The sequence below is a fragment of the Onychostoma macrolepis genome, chromosome 02 (assembly GCF_012432095.1).
Source record: "Onychostoma macrolepis isolate SWU-2019 chromosome 02, ASM1243209v1, whole genome shotgun sequence".
Lineage (NCBI taxonomy): Eukaryota > Metazoa > Chordata > Actinopteri > Cypriniformes > Cyprinidae > Onychostoma > Onychostoma macrolepis.
In genome coordinates, this window is record NC_081156.1 from 17065432 (window position 1) to 17087055 (window position 21624).

At 37.1% G+C, this 21624-nt stretch overlaps 1 protein-coding gene across 3 annotated transcripts in view; it reads left to right on the forward strand.

Moving 5' to 3' along the window:
- Nucleotides 1-21624, forward strand: part of fndc3ba (fibronectin type III domain containing 3Ba) — a 141790-nt gene that overhangs the window by 67027 nt on the left and 53139 nt on the right. The window lies entirely within an intron of this gene.

Consider the following 21624-nt stretch of genomic DNA (forward strand, 5'->3'; position numbering starts at 1 on the left):
TCCAGACTCAGAAATAGGTCAGGTTAGTAAAAATAGTCCCTAACAAGAAAGGGTCTGCTGCTAACTCTAACTGCTCCTCCATGCTTTTGTTCCTCAGTGTCCAGTGGCCCTAAAACTTCCTCAAAGTGTACACATTGCTGTATGGAAATTTAGGTGTTGACTATGGAGGTCCCTCTAGAGCGCTTGCTAAGCATTATGACTTTGTTCTTGGAAAGTGTCTGTTAAGAGGCCCACAACTTTCCTCTCGGAAGTTTATGTATTGTTTACTGTGACTGACAAGACCATTTCCTTCTGATAACCACAGAGAAACGTATTCATATAGTCAATTTGTTTATCCTGCACCCCACCCCCATCAAGTGAGAAAATAAATAATGAGGTCAGAAGGAAAATCTTGACTCAGCATTGTTTTCCAATCCAATCCTTTCATTATTCCCAGAGGAAATGATTATTGCTCAGATGACTTGAGTTCTCACTTTCACTGAAGTGTACAAGTTTGTGGTAGATGTTTCTCCAAAATTCTTTAGGAGGAATAAAAATTATTAATACTTTAGATGAGCTTTTCCCTCAATAAACTTGTAATTTGCTGCTTAAGTAAGGTAGTCATTGTAGTGTGTGTAGGTATTGGGTAGGGTTAAGTGAACTAGATTATGGTTATGCAGAATAAGGCATTAATATGTGCTTTATTAGTACTAATAAATAGCCATGATGCATGCTAATAAGCAACTAGTTAATAGTGAATAGTGTTCCCTTCAGTGAAAGTATAGCGCTGTTATATGAACATTGATGGCATAGTTTAGATAACTTGGAAATATTTGATAAGAAATGTTTAAGAAACCTCTGGCTTTTGATTGCATGCTTTGGTATGTTGGCAGATCTGAACACAGTGCAAGACATTAAGATTTCATCTGAAAATCTGCAGGAGACACATCTTAGATGCAAGTGAAGCAAAAGTTTCCATTTAGTTAAATTTAATTTCATTGGTGTCTAGAAGAAAGAACTGAAATTTTTCAGATTTCTTTCTTTTATTATCCCCATTTTCTTATGAAAGTCTTAATTAGCTCTTATCCATTTAGTCTCATTGTTCTGTAGGAATTCTTAATTGTGAATAAATTTTTTTTATTTTTTTATTTTACCTCCTATATTTGCTCTCCATTTACCGTCATTGCTGCCTAAAAGACACAGCAACATTAAAGAGATCTGTTTATTTATTTAACCTCCTTTCATAAGGAAGTCTCTATTTGCTTTGTTTACCATCATTAATGCCTAGAGAAACAATTTCGATATTAAAGATCAAATGTTTATTTATTTTCATTTTCCCCCTCTTCTATGGAAGTCTTTATTTGATATCCATTTACCATAATTTCTGCAAGCAATTGAGAAATGAAAGAGATCTTTTTTCTTCTTTTTTAAAATTTTTTTATGGGTATGCAACTGCATTCTGTTCTAACATCCATCTCATCTCACGTAACCTCCTCCTTAGAGGACCTTTCCAGACTGTTTTTCTAGATACATCTCCATCCTGTCGCACGGTTTTCTCAGCACTGTTAAATCTCTCTCTCTCTCTGTTACGAAACACCTCCATCCACATCAGACACACAGTAGCTTATCAGACTCAGACGGAACAAGATAAGAACAGGAACTGTTGCCAGGCAACTGTGGTTACAATAAAAAGGACAATGTTTAGCAGTGATGACTCCTGACACACTTAATCAGTCTCTTAAAAGCTTCTCTCACAGCCCTTCACATCCATGTAGTCTACTGGAGAAGAGAAAAAAAACACTGATGATTTGCTCTGGAAAGGCAATTACAAGTTTGAAGGAAGATGCAATATTTACATAAAGAAATGCCCTCAGATACATTAATATCAAAATTTTGTTTTCCTGAACAGCAGGTCCAGACATAACAGAAAGGCGGTGAGCAAATATCCCAGAGGTCTAAGCGCAGGACCGGAACAGGATGACTGGGAGTTAGATCAGTGGGAAGGGAAGGTGAGGGTGAGCTTTAGGAGTGTCTGGAAGTGGGACAAATGCAGTGTTTGGCCTTCACAGACCTTCAGAACCACAGAGCCACAGTATAGCACATCTTCTGAATAGTGACTGACCTGAAGTCATAAACTACACTAAAACCTATATAGTTTTGGACTGAGGCCTTATGTGATGGCTTTATCATAAGGACGGAGAACACAGTGATGCAAAACTCTGCTCAGAACCAGTTTCTTTTCATCTTTAGTTTATCTCTAGAAAAACACACACGTGTGGACGTGCCCTCTCAGATTTTAAAACCAAGTGGATTTTGAATGCAGCTTCCAAAAGACAAAATAATAGCCAAATAGTGTTTTTTATATTTGATACAATCACACCAGCTGCTAAATTCAAATCTGTATTCACTGGCTGGCACTGAGCCAAAGACAGACATGTTTTTACAGCGCTGCGCATTATAAACAATCACACATGATTCTGTTGAGTTTATGAATGCAGTGACCAATCAGAGGTGTTTAGATGAGCCATCGCTGAAATCCTGTTTTGTTCGGTGATATTATTGTTTTGCTATATCCAATTCTATACAATTTTGTCTAATTAATTTAGATACTAAAATTAAAATCAGTCATTTTAAAATTATACAAGCGAATTTAGGCATCACAATATTATAATGTATTGTAATGATAATCTGATTATCAGCTATATTGTGCATGCCTACTTGGAACTCCTGAACTCCTCTAGGCAAGATAATAACAGGACTGATCTGGGATCTGTGAGAGTGAACAGAACTCAATCCTCCTCAAGTTGTCTTCTGATTCTTGTTATTTTCTCCTCTTTCTTTGAGGAAACATTTATAGATGGCTCGTGTCTGCTTTGCCAGGAAACATTCAAGAAACCCAAATGGGGTTGGCAGTTGATATTGTGCATTTTGTGCGAGTAAGTCTGTGTGTTGTTGCATGCAGCAGTAAATCTGGCCCAGGCCTTACTCTGTCTGCCTTGCTGCTATTTCAGTGGTGTGTCCTGTCTCGGTTAGTTCCTGCTCTCTCCCTCTCTTGTTTTCAAGTGTTTTTAAGTGGAATAGCGCTGCTATTTGACTGGCAAGCAATAGCAGCAACAACAGACTAACAACAATAACAGACCTAAGCACACATCTGCATCTTGTTCACCACACTTTTGATGTCCACTTCCTTCTCACACTCTCTCTCTCTCTCTCTCTCTCTCTCTCTCTCTCTCTCTCTCTCTCTCTCTGTCTCTCTCTCTCTGTCTCTGTCACCCACTAAAGCCCTTCAAGCCCCTTTTTCACAGAGAGGGTGCTGGTGCCAGGGCCATTGTCAAATCTGAATTTGTTGTGCATGTTTACATCACAGAATACATCATTTAAAACATAAATAATATATAAAAATATTATAAATATATTTATATTATTTATGTATTTAATTTTATTTATTACTCAAAAATATTACCATTATAATAAAATTAATTGGTATTTAATGCAACAACAACAATGACTACTACTACAGTAATTTTAATAATACTAACAATAGTATTATTTCAATCTGGAACCCAATCTGGATCCATTCTGACCATTTACGTTACAAAAAAGTCGAATCTATACCATTTTTATTGATTGATTGAATTACAAATATTTTACAAAAATGTATTACGTAACACCTTGGATTAGGGAACACATTCACTATTAACTAAGTTAAATTAAGTATTAGTTAAGTTTAGGTATTGTCTAGGGTTAAGGGTTCTATATTATGGTCATGCAAAGAAGGGCATTAATATTTCAGTCATGACAACTCTCGGAAAAGTTTAGCATGGTGATGGATATGACAATGTTAGTGTATTTGGTCTTGGCGGAATAGATCTGCTACACTGCTGCTGAATTGCTGCTGCTGTTGGTTATTGCTGTAGTTGTAGATTATTGCTGCTGCTGCTGCAAGCAAGTACAGGAACTTGCTACTGCCAATGCATATGGCGATACGGTGCCGTGAGTATTTAAGACATACTGCTGCTGCACAATAGCATGTAAAATAACAGATCTATACAGGTGGAGCTGGGGAAGGTGGAGGGCTTCAGAGAACTCTGAAAGCACGCTGCAGGAATCTCAGTGGATATTCGCCAGCCATATAAATGCAAGGCATTAAGCTCATTGGTTCATGCTGGACATGCAGCCAATCAGCTTGTGCCAAGTCGTTTAACTCTCTGAATATTATCAGTTACGTTAACAACCCGTCAGCTTGTGCCATCTAGAGCTTCATGGCTGAACTATTTATGTGCTTAATAAGTACAAATAAACAGCCAACATGCTAGTAATATGCATGTTAATAGTCAGAATTGGTTCACAAAATAAAGTGGTAATATTATTATTTTCAAAAGCAGCTTGTAATGGCATAAAGATACTAAATCAAATTACTTTAAATATCAAAATACAGTCTCAAAACTCATAACACTTGTAAACAAAAACCACAATGTGTTGTGTTCATTTGTTGTCTCATCGTAACACACTTATGTTGTAAAACAAGCTCCAGTTCTGACACAATAACAGGCGCCATTTTGGTTGAAAAGGGGTGTCTGATAGGTTGAACACAAGTTTCGAACCAACATCAACCCTTCCCCTTTCTCCTAATGGCGACTAGGGTGTTTTCCTCTCTCCAGTACACCCCTGTATGTAGGTCAGCTCCCAAAACAAAGCGCCAGTGATGTGATATAGCTCCACCGCACCGGAGCTTTGCGTTTCCTCTCAATATGGTCACCACATGTGCGGTTTTTCTTGAGAAGCAAAGAAGAGGGAGTGAGGGGGCACGAAGCAAGTGCTAAATCCACATGCTGTTCTCAGGCTGTTGTTTTCTTGTTGTAACTAGGTTTGTCTGTTCTTTCAGACGCGTCTTTATCTCCACCCTAAAAGAATGACTACAAAAAGAGGTGGGTTTCCAGAGCGCCCGCTCGGCTTTCAGTAGAGAACATGACACAGCTCAGCATGTCATAATCTGTGTTGTGATGTGCGTGCGGCGGGGAGAGGCTCTGAGATGCGGTTATTGTGAGAAAGGGGACTGCAGGCATGGAGAGGAGATGGAACTGTAACTAGAGATGGATTAGACATCCGATCTGTACATGTTGCCCCACCGAGAGATGATCACATGGACATCTTCCGGAAGAAGTAGTTGCACTTGGCGTGATGTTGTGAGAGAAATGTCTATCAGCGCTGCTGAAAAGATCATTAGCTGGTCACCAGTAGTGATAGACTGTTATGTCAGCAAATATTTTGTCTTTTCAGAGTATCACATACTGTACCCAATTATCCGATTAGTCATTAGGCCTTCAGTCATTCCAGTTATTTCCAGATGTACAAGTGATCTGTTCAAATTAAGGTACATATTTTCTTACATATTACATATTAGGTTTTGTAATAATTGTGATGATGATGATGATGATGATGATGATGATTAATAGTGATAAAGATGATGATGATGATGATAATAATAATAATAATAATTATTAATAAGGAGAAATAATATTTACAATGACAGTATGCTCTGGAAACCCTTCTTTGTTTGTTTGTTTTATATATATATATATATATATATATATATATATATATATATATATATATATATATATATATATATATATATATTTGTTCATTTTTTTGTTTTGTTTTTTGTTATTTTATATAATCTAGTTTTGTTTTATTTTATTTTAGTTTTTTTGTGTTCTTAGTAGTTTTTTTAGTTTTTGTTTTTGTTCTTAGTTGTTTTTGTTTTGTTTTGTTTTGTTTTGTTTTGTTTTGTTTTTGTGAACATGAACATGATCATTCTTCAGCGTTTTTGTCCAGCACTCACCAGTATTAACAAGTCTGAAGCAGCATGGAAATTCACGCTGGTGTACGCTGGTCTTTTCAGCAGGGAGTTGCCACTGAGCGTTGTTTAAGAGATAGATAGAGAGTGAGAGATATTAAGACTCCTAGAGATTAATGCTTCTCCCCTCAGAGTGCCTGTTTTTCCCGGCGGCCGGCATAAATCTGTAAATTGCTCTTGATTTGGTTGTCTGCCTCAGCTGGGCCATCCTGCTGCCTCTGCAGTGTTTACAGGACATGAAGTGTGTGTCTCCGTGGCCCTGCTGAGGTCCATATATCACTCCCGAACGCTCTCTGGGAGATCTTTCGCTTTTGGTGTGGTGCATGTACCAGGCTGATGGATGGAGGACGAGCATGGCCCCGGAGGTCCTGTCGGTTTACGTTGTGTTGGAGGAGTTGTACTGGAAGGGTGAAGGACCACCCATGTGCTGGCCTCTCTCTTTCGGTCCTCCCTGCTCATCCGCACATAGACAGGGATATACACAGACTTCTGCTCAAACATACACTCACTGATACAGGCATCCCCGAGAGATCCTGCATGGGTCTCTGAGCTCAGAACCCTTTAAACACACACACACACAACATCTAAACAGCACGGACCCATGAGTGTACATGCATGCGATTTACGATTAGTGGGTTTACAGAACCATATTGCCAAGGCACCTGCATGTATATACACCATTAGCCTTCAGGAAATCTGTCAGAGACAAACAACACGTCCGGTTAATGGGGAAAGTGAATAAGTGATGCACTCTTGGCTAGTGCTTGACAGATAATGGGTTTTTCAGTGGCTGAATGAAATGCTGGTACTTAGTGTGCACATTCACACTACTGTTCAAAAGTTTAGAGAGGGTAAGGTTTTTTTTTATTTTATTTATTTATTTTTTTTATAAAGTAATTTCTTAGTGTCACATGATCCTTCAGAAATCAGTCTAATGCTGATTTGCTGCTCAAAAAATATTTTGTATTGAAATCGATTGTTCTTAATTTACTTAATTTTTTCTTCATTTCTTTGATGAATAGAAAGTTTGTAAGAACATTAATAGAAATGAAATGTTTTTAGTCAGTGCCGATAGCCTCTTGGGCATTGTGCCAACATTCAGTATAGTGCAACGGTGCCTCTGGTGACCCAAGTTCAATTCCAATTCCTGACTCAAGGTCCTTTGCTGATCCTGTTCCCCTCTCTCTGCCTCATGCTTTCATGTCTACACTGCAATATCCTATCCATTAAAGACATAGAAATGCCAAAGTATAACTTAAGTAGAAATGTTTTGTAACATTTCATCTCTTTTGTTTTGATCAGCTTAATCCATCCTTGCTAAATGACAAAGTAAAATAAATAAATAAAATATTTATTTAAATATGATAATAAATAATAAAATAAAACGATGAATAAATTACTTATTGATTGATTGAATTACTACAATTTATTAGCTAACACCTTTGATTGGGGAACACAATATCACACATATGTTTTACCTCAATAAACTCCTAATTTGCTGCTTATTCTAGCTGTTAAATTTAGGTTTGGGGCAGGATTAAGGGATCTAGACTATGGTCATGCAGTATAAGGCATAAGGCATTATGAGTACTAATAAACAGCCAATATGCTGGTAATATGCATGCATATAAGCAACTTGAAAAAGTATTAATTTTTCCAAAATAAAATAAAATTGAATTAAATTAAGTAAATAAAACGACAAATAAATTACTGACCACAAACTTTTGTATTTATTACATTAATGCAATTATTTATGCAACTGATAGCTTTATTCATTAAAAAATGCTTTAAAAAAGGCCAGATATGTGTAATTTATTCAATCACTGTGCAGGACTAGAACATTTCTAACCTAAAAACCTGAACCTAAAACGGTTCAGAATTAAATGTCCAGTACAGAGCTGTTTGAAGCAGCCATTATTTCATGGTTTAACTTCAAATCAATTCATGAAATACATTTAGCTGGATGACCCTTTGACAGAATGGTGGAAAGCAGGTAAACATCAAGCTGAAATGCTTAGCTGTGATTGCCTGCTATTGCGTTTTTCAAGTCCTATAAACATATGCTTGTCATAAACAGATGTTTCTGTAATACAGGCAAAGTCATTTCATGCATTTCGATTGATCCAGTTTCCTATCCATGAATTTCCAAACTATCCATTTGGTATTTACATTCCATTTACACTTGGCCACGTATTAATAAAAACACAAGAAGCACATGACCTATTTTAAATACCCCTTAAATCAATCACTGTTTTGTCCACGTGCTTTACACTTTTTTTCCATGTAGCATTTTTTGGATAAAGCATGGGCTCTCTGTGTAAATATAGAGAAAGCCTGAGTAAGTCAGGAGGGGCGTGTGTTCTCAGGGGGGATCAGTCTCGGTTCAGGGGCTTTCCTTTCCCACAAAGGCCTACTATACAGGGGAGCGGTCCCAGGGGAAGGGTAATAGAAAACTGAGCTGGCAGGGAAGAGCCGGGGCTGGGCCTCGCTCAGAGAACAAGTCCTCCTCAGGGCACTCTGCTTTCAAAGGTTTACATGCTCCCAAGGTTTCATCTTTACGAGGCCCAATACTTCTACAGCTGTTTGACCTGCCTGTGAGCAGGGATGGGAGTACATACTTCAGTGTGCTCCTTTAATGGGGTGGAGGCAAGTATGGGTCATCTCCTTTTCATTAAGGGCAGTGCTTTGTGTTGATGAGGCCATTGTAGAGGACACTGGCTGGTAGTAATGGACTAAGAGGATTTGATGTGTCGAAATGCACTCCCGCCAGCTGTTTGTTTTGAGTTGATTTCTTTTTTGTATTTTTCTACAGTGTGTTTTAGCATTGGTAAAATTGACACTAAATTTACATGCAAATCATGCATAATTGCACAATTTGTGGTACATACATGGATTCAGCTTCAATAATAATAATAATAATAATAATAATTAGGGCTGGGTAAAAAAAAAAAATCTATTTTTCGATTAATCGTTTTTAATGACGTCGATTCGATATCGATTCTCAAAAGCTGCGAATCGATCTTTTCCGGTATTTATTTCAGCACACATTTAAAACAAGATCTGATTAATGTGATTCTTATCATTAGTCTTCTTCACTAGATGTCACCCTCTTATTTACCGATGCGCGATGTTACAACAGAAAGCCTGTCATTCATTCAGTGCTTATCATGGCGGAGATACTGTTGATGAGAACCAAGAACAAAGGTGAAATGTTATAGTAATACTATAGTAATACTTGGTATCACGCATAATGCGACATGATTTCCGCAATGAATGAATGAATGGTGGATAGCGCGATGCACTGTTTTGTTTACTACACACACTAAAGCGCAGACGACGCTCGCGGTGTTTTCATCTTCTGCCGTCTCACTATATGATTCTTTCATTAGCATTTTACAGTTTAATTTGAAAAAACTACCATCATATCACATGATACACAGCAGCTGCAAGTTCTTCACGGCAACCTGTCAGAATAAAAGTTTAGTTTAACGTTAAGAGCAGTCTTAGGACTCAATGCTGCTACTACTAATAAATATGAATAATAAATCTTATTAAATATTAATAAATCTTTATTTTTAAAGGAATAATCCCATTTGTTTACGTTTTAATTTTAACGGTAAACTCTGTTGTGCAGCACTTTGTTTGCCAAAAAATAAAAGGGTTTAATTTTCATTTGATTAGGATAAATTACATTAATGTTTTATGCCTTCATCTGATTACTAGAAAAATTAAGAACATTTTAAAGGGCCCTATTATTGTTTAAGAAAGGACCCTATACAAAAAAGAATAGGTTTAAAATACAGGCCTGTGGTTCTTAATTTCTTTTTATTAATTAACCATTTGTAAGCTGATGTTTACTGTTCATTTTGTAGAAATATCAATAGCTTTTGTATTAAAACTATATTCACTGAATGTAATAAAAAAAAAATCAAGAATCGAATTGAGAGCTTGCGAATCGAAATCTAATCGAATCAGGACATCTGAATCGATACCCAGCCCTAATAATAATAATAAATTTAATTTTTTTTTTTTTTGTATTCGTTAGTAAATTGAATACAAAATGTCTATTTCCTGTTTGAAATGTCTGTCAGATGTCTATTTCCAATCTGAAATCCAATTTTAATTAATAATGGTGAATAAGAAGGTAATGCATTGATGATAATAACTATACACTGCTTTTATTTAGCAAAGATGCATTAAATTGATCAAAAGTTACAGTAAAGATGTTTATAATGTTACCAACGATCATCAGAGAATCCTTGGAAAAAAATATATAAATTTTCACAAAAGCATTAACCAGCTCAACTATTTTTAACATTGATAATAATAAGAAATGTTTATTGAGCACCAAATCAGCATATTAGAGTGATTCCTAAAAGATCATGTGACACTGAAGTAGTGGCTGTTGAAGCTGATGATTCAGCTTTGCCATCACAGGAATAACTTACATTTTAAATATATTGTGGTATAAAAGAGTTTTATTAAAAGTTTTAATAATATTTTACACTATTACTGTTTTTCTGTATTTTTGAGTATTTCTGAGTCTTCCAGCCACATGGTTTGAGGCATCATTTATTTCTGTGGCACAAATGTTGTTGAAACGCCTAACCTGGAATATGACCAATAATAATGATCCTTGCCTTAGTTACAGTACAGTATTTATGAACAAGGGGGGAAAAAGTAAAAGCAGACATGTAAGAGAGAATAATAAGTGTCCTCATTAGGGTATTAGAGACTTGGCTACCGAGATGGGTGGAGACGTACAGCATTCAGCTGGAGCTGCCAGAGTTTAAAAGGACAGACATGTAGGAGCACAACCAGCACACGGCCCACGCTGCACACACTCTGCATGACTGGGAGCCATGTTTGACAGAGTTTGCAGGAAACATAGCATTTGCCTGTTTCTGTAGCAAGAGCATGCAGCTGCTCAGCGTTTGCTCCTGCAGGGCATGTGTGCGTTTGAGATGGACTGAGAGAAAAAGAAAATTTGGCAAATTAAGGAATTCATAGGAAGGGGGCAGGGGGACGTCATCTCGGTATGGCCCCTTAAATGTACTGGTGTGTAGACATGTTTACGTTGACATGGGTTTCGCTGGGATCCTGTCAGACATCTGTTTTGCTCTAGTAATGTTGTCATTTTGTCAGTTAAAGGGATGGTTCACCCAGAAATAAAAATTCTGTCTTTAATTACTCACCCTCATGCCGTTCCAAACCCATAAGATCTTCGGAACACAAACTAAGATATTTTTGATGAAATCCGAGAGCTTTCTGGCCCTGCATAGACAGCAACGCAACTGACAAGTTCAAGGCACAGAAAGGTAGTAAGGACATTGTTAAAATAGTCCATGTGACATCAGAAATTCGACCTTAATTTTATGAAGCTACGAGAATACTCTTTGTGTGCAAAGAAAACAAAAATATCAACTTTATTCAACATTTTCTTCTCTTCAGTGTCAGAATTCAATGCATGTTCATGAGAGTACCCACCCCCCCACCCCTACTAGTATCCTAATTTTAGTGCAGTCCCTGTTTTTCAGGCCTTTTTTCACCTGATAAAATTCTCAAATGTTGATTGTGACAGACTGGATGTCCTAACTTTAACAAGTAGCGAAAAAAGCCCTGGGGTGGTTAAGTGATATCAAACTATGACCTCTAGGTCAAAGGTCAAACCCTTTTGTCTTTGGTGGATTGATATAACTGTTCTATATTTGGGACTGTTTGATGTGTTAAGCGTTTGCAAGTAGAGAAGTGTCTCAAGCAAGCTTAGGCGTGCACCGTCAGATGTGACGGATACCATGCGATCTGTGTTTCGACCCTGCCCTGCCTATGGCGGTGTGCACGTCTGCCGTTCATTAAATGGATGTATGATGGCTGAGCAGATTTCACCTCTGTTTCAACCTTTGCTACTTCATTTTTTATAATAAAGCCCCCGGACCACAAAAACTCAGTATCAGCATCATCGTAAATCATCAGATGTTTTTTGTTCTTGCACTTTCCCCTATGTTTTCACAAAGTAGCTTGGTAGATAAGGCCTTAACTCCAGCTAAATCTTGCGAAAGAAACTGAGATATTGTGATACTGAGCTCTGACTGGTTCCAGAAATCTCTTAGGAAAATGTTTGAGTGACACCACCTAATCCCAAATCATGCTTAGTTTAGTTTAGTTAGGACCAGATACTCATCAATTGGTCTAATAATACACTTGATGAGATTCTAATGGAGCTGGTGATGAATTGAGTTCAAGATCCTGCCAGGAACAGATGATGAGCGCAGCTCTTTACTGGATTTCTAAACCATACTCTCTTTATGGGCGCATTTCTCTCCTTGGAGTCTGACTACAGTTGTACTCATCTAATGTGACAGATGAGCAGCTTTTAAAGCACCATGTGGTATGCGAATGGAGTTTTCTAATGATGGTGTAAGTAAAAGTGTGTGTTAATGTATGTGTGTGTGTGTGAGGATACTCCCTACAGACTGCAGCTGTGCTGAAGCGTGTCTTCAACTCTCTTTACAGTCAACCACAGCAGTAAACACGACAATTTGAGTGTGTCTGACACTCTCCATCTGCATTGTGCAACAGCAAATGAATGTCATCAAGCTGTTGATTAAAGCAACATCATGTAACACATCCATACTTAGGATTAGTGGACCAAATATAATAATTCAAGAGCAAACTGTTAAAAAACGTATTAGACAACCTCTAATAATATTGTTGATATGCTGTATATTAGTAGTTAAGTCCCTACATGTCATCACAAACATTTAGCAAGCTAAATCTGCTGTAGCTTCTTTGCTAGCAACTGTCTGAGAAAACAAGCTAACGTAGCTTAGCAGTCTTTTCAATTAAAAGCAGATTTACCGAAATTACATGTTTTTGACTAGTAACTAAGTCAAGAGTTTGATGAAGATAGTTGTTTTTTTTTTTTTTTCAAATTGGAAACTCTGAGCTGTATCTAAGTTGTAGCTCAAAACAAAACAACATAATTTTTAGCAGTTATAGGTTGTTAGGTACCTCAACACTTATTTCTGTTTGAACAAAGAAAGGTGCATTAATATGACTTAGTACTGTATTTTGCTGCCATCAACAGCAAAGCCGCACATGGATCCATTTTGGTGTTATGAAAGGACGAATCATTTCAGAGTTCAAGGGCGTGAGCAGGTCAGGTACAATCTGCGCGTTGATATCTGGTAATTGCGATAATCCTGACATGATGCAAACACGGCATTAAACTCTGACATTCATCTGTCTGTCAGACTAAACATGCCTCAGCAAAACCCCAGGCCAAAGCTGAATGATAGTGTACCTTGCTCTGTTCGCACCCGTATGTCGCAGATTGATCTGAAAGATGTCAGAAAGTATTTTTCATTGACAATTCTGTAAGATTTAGAACAGTATATTCACAATGTATGTGAATTCACTGAAAATGTTTGTTATTGTTGGTTCCTTTCACAGACGTCTCACCAACATGTTTTTATTGAGCAAACAGTGATTATTACATCAGACTGTTTTTCACTTACACCCTCATTATGTGTGTAAATTTTATGTCCAGACTGGAACACAAACTGTATGAATTGGTCTCTGCTGTATAAAAACCTGTCAATGACTGTAGGCCAATTGTAGTTGGTCAGACATGTTAAATTCTTATCCAATCACAACAAACACCATTAGACTGCGCAAACTTTATTTGTGGTTATTGGCGTGGATCAACCTGATCTTCCAAATTAAGATTAGGTCATTTGGCTTTTTAGGAAGTCAAATGCCAAGATTAAAATATCAAGGTTTTTGGGCAATGATCTTAAGGTTTTAGCCGTCTCATCATCATAAAGCCCTTTGAATCTTCTGCATAATAGACCTATTGGTCTGACTAACTGGCTATAAATATAGCGTTGATGACTCACTGAAAGACTGAATATGCTGCTGACCGATTAACTGACTGACTAACTCAATATAATACTGAATTTAGCAGTGACCCATTGACTGATTGATTGAAATATTGCTGCCTGAGGGGATACATTTCTGACTAATTTGGGCCTGCTGAGTGACATGGTAGCAAAATTCAGGCCCCAAATTCCTCATAGCGGGATGGATGGTTAAGGATAGGCTGTGCTCCTGCGTGGATTTCTACAGCCTCTTGTCTAGGCTGGATGTCTGTGGCCGAAATTTCAGTGTTTTGTATGCCAAATCAAATATGGTTTTATAGATTCTACCTCCAACAGGGGCTCATTGAAATGTCATAAAAATTATATCGATGTCCTCAGGGCTGCTGTGCAAGTAAACAAATTTCCACCAAATCTCTTTATTGTTGGAAAATTGATGCCTTTGCTCAATAAATAACAAATGTTAAAGGATTTTATTGGCTGGGTGAAGGTTTAGGATGGAAAATATTCGGTCTCCAGATATAAGGAAGAAAGTCGACAGGGTTCCCATTCTCTAGAGCTGCCTCTAGCTTACTCTAATTATAGTCTGGTTTGACTGAATTAATTTGAAATATTGCAAAACATAGAGACAAGGTTGATATGTTCCATGTTGCTATAAAACAAGCATACATATGTTTTAATATTTATAATCAAAGGCTAGATTCAGTGGAATGACTGGAAAGTAGAATGTCTTGATGGATGCTTTTTACATATGATCCATTTCAGGGTTTAATGTAGGAAAAACGCAACCATTGTACTTCTACAACTATCCCTTTAAATTGAGTATTGGACTACTATTTTGTGTTCCCTTGAGCCAAAATCACGGTAATACTTTATTTTAAGTTGTCCTGGTTACACGTTACATGTTGCATGTAATTACTATTATAAAAACAATTAATTATGCATAATTACATGAACATAAATCTAGACCAAACCCTAATCCTAACCCTACCCATATAGTAAGTACATGTACATGTAGTTAATTAATATTACTCAGTCCTTAAAGGTGCAATTATACTGTAACAAGGACACCTTTAAAAAAAAAAAAGTGTAATCAAAATCATATAGGTGATATTAGATTGTTGTATGCTGTACGGAGCGTGACCTAGGCAGTATATTGATAAAGGCCTGTCGTTTGAGCATGCAGCTTGCAACGAGACCATGTGCTTCTATGGAGGTCAGGCTGAGGGACTTGGTCTCATTGGGTTCTTGTTGTGCTGTGAGAGTTTGTGCATGTGTCCATTGGCTGCAGAGCTGCAGGAATGCTGGTGTTTGCTAGGCAGAGAGAACTACAGAGACTGTCCAAACACGCGTCTGTTTGCCAACTGGGAGCATATTACTGTCTCTGTGCTGGGAGCCTCAGTGGCTGGCCCCTGAATGGAGCCTCTTGTGCGGAGAGAGAGGAGAACTGGCCACTGAGATCGGAAAGACAACAGCGCTTGGTGCCACTGCCCTCTCCAGTACTCTGGAAACGCTACAAGAAGACACTGTTACCCTGCTTGAAAACCTAGAAACCTTTTATCAGTGCTGCAGCCTTCCAGTGCAGCTCATATTCATGTAGATTTGTCAGAATGCATGTTGGGTTATGGTTATCTGTTTTAGAATGAGGATACGGTGCTGTTCCCATCTCTAGTGGGCCTGATAAAGTGGATGGTGTGCTTTATTGGCTTACGTTTAAAGACATTCCTTTCCAGATTAACCTACCTGACATCCTTGAATTTCTAATCAGATTTTAAATTGCTTGCTTTCCATGTACCCATATCCCTGCCTCATCCAGACTGTATCCCATCCTGATGTTCTTTTCTAAACTCTCAAAACACTGCATGTTATTTTCTACACAGTATCCAGGTTTATCTATCTATCTATCCATCTATCCATCTGTCCATCCGTCCATCCTCTATCAGTTCTATCTATCGTCCATCTATCAGTTCTATCTATCGTCCATCTATCAGTTCTATCTATCGTTCATCTATTAGTTCTATCTATCGTTCATCTATTAGTTCTATCTATCGTTCATCTATTAGTTCTATCTATTGTTCATTTGCTCTCTTATCTCTTTTTGTAAGGGAATTGGACTTTATTATATGAATTGGTTAGAACAGCTTCGCCACATTGGTGTAAGGCCTAGATTAAGCACAGAAAGCCCTATACTTTCCTAGGCCTGTTTGACAGACCCTTATGCCCTCTTGAAGATCCCATATGAAACCTAATGTGACATCCTTCATTCATCCATCTGCTCAAGTGAGCAGAGCTCGAACATCACTGGAGTGTACTTCGACGTAGAGCATACTTCAAAGGCTCTGAATGCTTTAGATATGAGAATATATAAATGGAGATTATGGTGCAGTTCTTTGGCATGCTTCAGGACACTCAGGTTGGAGAGGAGATGAGTTTGGTTGCATCGCTGTAGAGTGGCTAAAAGAAAGCCACCAGTGTGGGCTCAGCGTAGACTTCACATGAGTGCTCTCTGTGTATGTACAGTACACCACCAAGGAGAGCAGGGCTGAAAAGGCGTCCTCTGTATGCTCTGCATGCACACGAACTCACACTCCACCAGGCCTGACCGTGGCTCCAGGCAGCTCTTGGCCTCAAACTGAACGCTTCATTAAAGCATACCGACTCCCCTCGGCCCACATGTGTTCCTGTGCTCCACTGTGGAAGAAAGGAGGGATGAATAATATATTTCACATTAAAGGGCAGAGGCCTTCCTTTCCTTCTGCATAGTCATGTGCTGGGCACTCATGGACTCTACAGAACATACGTACCTCATATTATACATACTTCCTGTTTCCAGTATGTACTTATACACCAGTACAAAGAGAAAGTTCTGGAAGTACCATGGTACAGTGGAGTCATGTCATGAGTATTACATAATATAAAACATGCACTGTTGTCAAGTACATACATAAACTCTTCCTTCGTGTGGAATTCAAATTCTATTTTTATTTTATATTTTTATTGTACTTCATTTATAGTAATAGCATAGTACTTTATTAGCATATTCATGTACTTCAAAGAATAGCATGGTGATATATATATATATATATATATTTTTTTTTTTTTTGTTAGTATAGCTGTGTGGTGATACCGCAGCACATACAGTTCTCATGTCAAATGGCCACTGTCTCTCATCTTTTGACAATTTTGGCATTACCGCTTTGGGTAAGGTTTATCGCCAAGCCTGGAGAAATAAAACCTCCTCAGCATTTTTTGATATTTTTTTTCCACCACTAGTTGCCTAATTTTCCTTTGCCATGGCTTACAAATAGAGAAAATTTTATAATTTATTACAACTTTCACAGACATCATTTATTTATTGGTTCAAGATGTTCAAGATCCCCACACATGGTTGGATTGAGCACAAAATCAGTCTTCTTTACGTCATCAGGAATAATCCGAAGAAGCCACAGTTCTTCCTGTCTGTCTGCTGTTTCTCTGAGTTAATTATTTCACATATTATGATGATCCTAGTACATTTGTGTCTGCTGTGTTTGTGTAAATACTCATATGTGGGTGGATGTACACAGACCAGACCTTGATTTATTGTACTAGTTAAGTAAAGATGGCTAAATACACAACTTGCATCTACTGCAAACCCACCCATGTGCACACTTTCATATACTTGCACACATACTGAGAACCGTCAAACATCCACTCATTCGACTTTGCTCTGACTGACAGGCCGTTTGTGTTTATCATCATAGACTTATTTGTTCTACAAGGATTTGTTCTGCTTGCAAGGTCACAGTCTAGAGCCACGCACACAGGGCCCCTGTTGTGCATCACTCTTACACGTACACACACACTTCCAGTAAGGACTCCTCTTCTGTTCTCAGCAGTTAACCAAAAAGGGCCCTTTGAAGTCAGCTGGAGTCTAGCTGTTACTGGAAAAACAGCTTCTGAAAAAAACTTTTTACCCTCTTGATATGATGTTGCCCTGTGAATTTGTTAATTATATTCTCAATTTTTTTTTACCTCACAAGAATTCTTTGCCTCGCCAAGTATTCTTAAAATCACCTTACGTTTTGAAACAGTAGCTTTCTAAACTTCAAAATACTCATGATTTTCTACTAAAATAAAGCTGTAGTGACTTAAAAATGTACTTGGCTGCAAGTGACTAGCGCTAAGTGGCTAGCTACAGTAAGGCTACTGTTTTTTTGCTATAAGCTGTTAGCAATAAATACTGTACCTAGATACAGTCAGGCTACTTGGTAACACTTTACAATAACAGTACATGAATTATCATGTACTAATACCTTAATTAATAATGACTTGACTATGAACTAATGAAGAGTTAAGACATGTATTAATCAAGAACTAATGAAGAACTAACTTAACTACGACATGAGTCTCATGAATTACCGCATGAATAACACCACCTTAATTACTTGTTAGTTCCTGCATGTTAGTTAATGTATTAATTAACACTTCGGGGTAAACTAAATCAAACATGCTCTAGAAGAAAGATTCATGAAAATGGCACACTGCAAAATTGTTTATAAATTTTCCACCTGCAGCTATGTCACAAACATCAGTGAATGACAGTGGATTTCTTGCAATATTTACGTTTAACCTAACTCATCCAACGCACAATGATGCATTCATAATTAAAAACAACAACATCTCATCCTGTTTTGAGTGATTCCACTGCTGCCCTCCTACAATAATGTATTCATTAAGCAGATGCAATTTTCCAAATTAAAATCAGTGTTAGCAGAGTTGATGGTTATGTTATGGATTGGTTTACTGTTTTTATATCATAATAATGCACTGAAATCAGACGTTTGTCTTGAGTTCTTGCTCTTCTTTTGGGCCACTATTGCCCCTTCAAAATGTTAACCTTCCTCCTTCCGTTCAGTTCCTTCTCCATCCAAATGCAGCCACATGACCTCTGCTCTTCCACTTTTTTACAAACCACCAAAAAACACCAAATATCTGATTTAGATGAGCTGAATATGTATAAAACATGTGTAATTGATAACTTTTTAAAGATGTGCCCCTCCAAGACAAGTCATGACATGATACATTGACAACTCATGAATTCATGTTAAGTTAATGATGAGTTAATAATATTGTGCCCCCTCAAGTAAAGTCATGGCATTATGATACATTAGCAAGTCATGAATTAATGTTAAGTTAATGATGAGATAATAATATTGTGCCCCCCCCCAAGTAAAGTCATGACAAAACTTAAAATATTTACGTATCTTTTATATCATTAAGATATTCTTATCAATGCATTTTTATCATTTAATCATTAAGTGATTTAGACACTTAGACCTCTTAACCTACCCCCAAACCTAAACCTACCCATTTTACAGCGAATATGCATTTTTATCATTTTAAGCAATTTAGTTTTTAGACCCCTTAACCTACCTCCAAAACTAAACCTACTCATTTTATAAACATGCAAGAAAATAACCATTTTAGTAACAATATAGCATTAAAAAAGTTTTAATAATCGCTAATCCCACTTCTACATCTACACCTAAACATAGCTATTTCTGTACAGTAGAAGAAAAACATGACAGACAGATAAATGCAATTACAATCATTTATTTACAATGGTCTAACCTTGAGGTCATAAACGCATGAATTAGTATTTCTGCATTTGACGTTGAGAGCATAGGTCGCAATTTAGATATGTTTTTGAGATGGAAAAACACACTTTTACAGATGCTAGAAACATGGCTTTCAAATGAAAGATTGCTATTTTCATTTGAGCAGAATTTATGTTGTTAATAATTATTATTACAATATTATTAACTCATTAATTACTTATAACTTAACATGAATTCATAAGTTGTCAATGTATCATGTCATGACTTGTCTTGGAGGGGCACATCTTTAAAAAGTTATCAATGTTTTATCACACGTTATCACATGTTTTATACATATTCAGCTCATCTAAATCAGATTTTTGGTGGTTTGTAAAAAAGTGGAAGAGCAGAGGTCATGTGGCTGCATTTGGATGGAGAAGGAACTGAACGGTAGGAGGAAGGTTTTTGGGCAATAGTGGCCCAAAAGAAGAGCAAGAACTCAAGACAAACGTCTGATTTCAGTGCATTATTATGATATAAAGACAGTAAACCAATCCATAACATAACCATCAACTCTGCTAACACTGATTTTAATTTGGAAAATTGCATCTGCTTAATGAATACATTATTGTAGGAGGGCAGCAGTGGAATCACTCAAAACAGGATGAGATGTTGTTGTTTTTAATTGTGAATGCATCATTGTGCGTTGGATGAGTTAGGTTAAACGTAAATATTGCAAGAAATCCACTGTCATTCACTGATGTTTGTGACATAGCTGCAGGTGGAAAATTTATAAACAATTTTGCAGTGTTCCATTTTCATGAATCTTTCTTCTAGAGCATGTTTGATTTAGTTTACCCCAAAGTGTTAATTAATACATTAACTAACATGCATGAACTAACATGTAATTAAGGTGGTGTTATTCATGCGGTAATTCATGAGACTCATGTCGTAGTTAAGTTAGTTCTTCATTAGTTCTTGATTAATACATGTCTTAACTCTTCATTAGTTCATAGTCAAGTAATTATTAATTAAGGTATTAGTACATAATAATTAATGTACTGTTATTGTAAAGTGTTACCGGCTACTCTTGTGAAAATGTAGTTAGCTACAAGCTTTTAACAATGAGTTGCTAGCTACAGTCAGGCTAATGATAAAAAAACAGTTTGCTACAAGCTAGCAATAAATAGACAACAGTGTCCAACCACTTTTTCAGTGACCTTGGCTCTGGCAGTATTTTTCCCATTAATTTTTCTCATAGGGATTTTATTAATGATTTTAAGCCATGAACCAAATCAACTAGCTATGAGGTAAATAACTACATTACAAACATTGAATTGAAGCAAAATGTATTGGTCAAAAAAAACTGGACAAAAAGACAACAGTACAGTTCTTAACAGCTTTAATAAGGGAAAGAACTACATTAATCCTATGAAGCATTGCAAAATAAAAAATAGGAAGAAAACCATTTAAAGATGTTGATTCTGCAGAAACTATCATTTGTGTATATTGTAACATGTTGCACTAAAGACATTTTTGGTGTCATTTTGCTTGTTTTAATTCCCTGATTGGCAGAGATGTTTTTGCAGAATCATGGGTAATGCAGATTTTGCTTTTAAATACAATGATTTAAAAATAAGCTGAACATCCGAACAAACCAATCCAACAAGGCTTCTCGCAGTAAATTTTCACACTTTAACACGTGTAATGTCATCTAAGAAAGATTCATCCACCTTTTCACTCTTATTCTAGCACCTTTTATATGAAATGTTCCAGTCAAGCGGTTCTGGAATGTTCCTTCAGGATATGACATAGTAGTGACTAGCAGTGTTGTTGTGAACAGGCTTTGGCAGCTAATGAAGAATGAACTGTAGAATTCATTACAGCCCATCCTGTGATTTATGCTGGCCAAAGCATTGCAGAGCTGACTGCTGCTGTCTCGGGAGGGGACGATGTCTTTACCAGGTTTAGTCAGACCTCCACTACTGTGAGCAGAGAGAGACCGCAATGGAAAAGTCAACAGCACAATTTGGATTTGCCTTGGATTTGAATATACTTGTTCCAGTGAATCTAAAAATGGCTGATGGGGGATTTGGATCTGGTTTACTTTAGACTAACTAGTGGATGATTTTATCTTCGATGGTTCAAGCTGCTGACTCTGTACAGTATATTTGGAAACATCTTCATTTTAGTAATTCCATTCCTCTTTTATACATCCCTTTCTTCTCTATCAAGCCTAACAGCTTCAGGGTGTAAACAAAACAACCTGGTGAATGTTTCTGAAATATGAAAATGATACTGCTATCTAACGATTAAACCAAGGAAAATG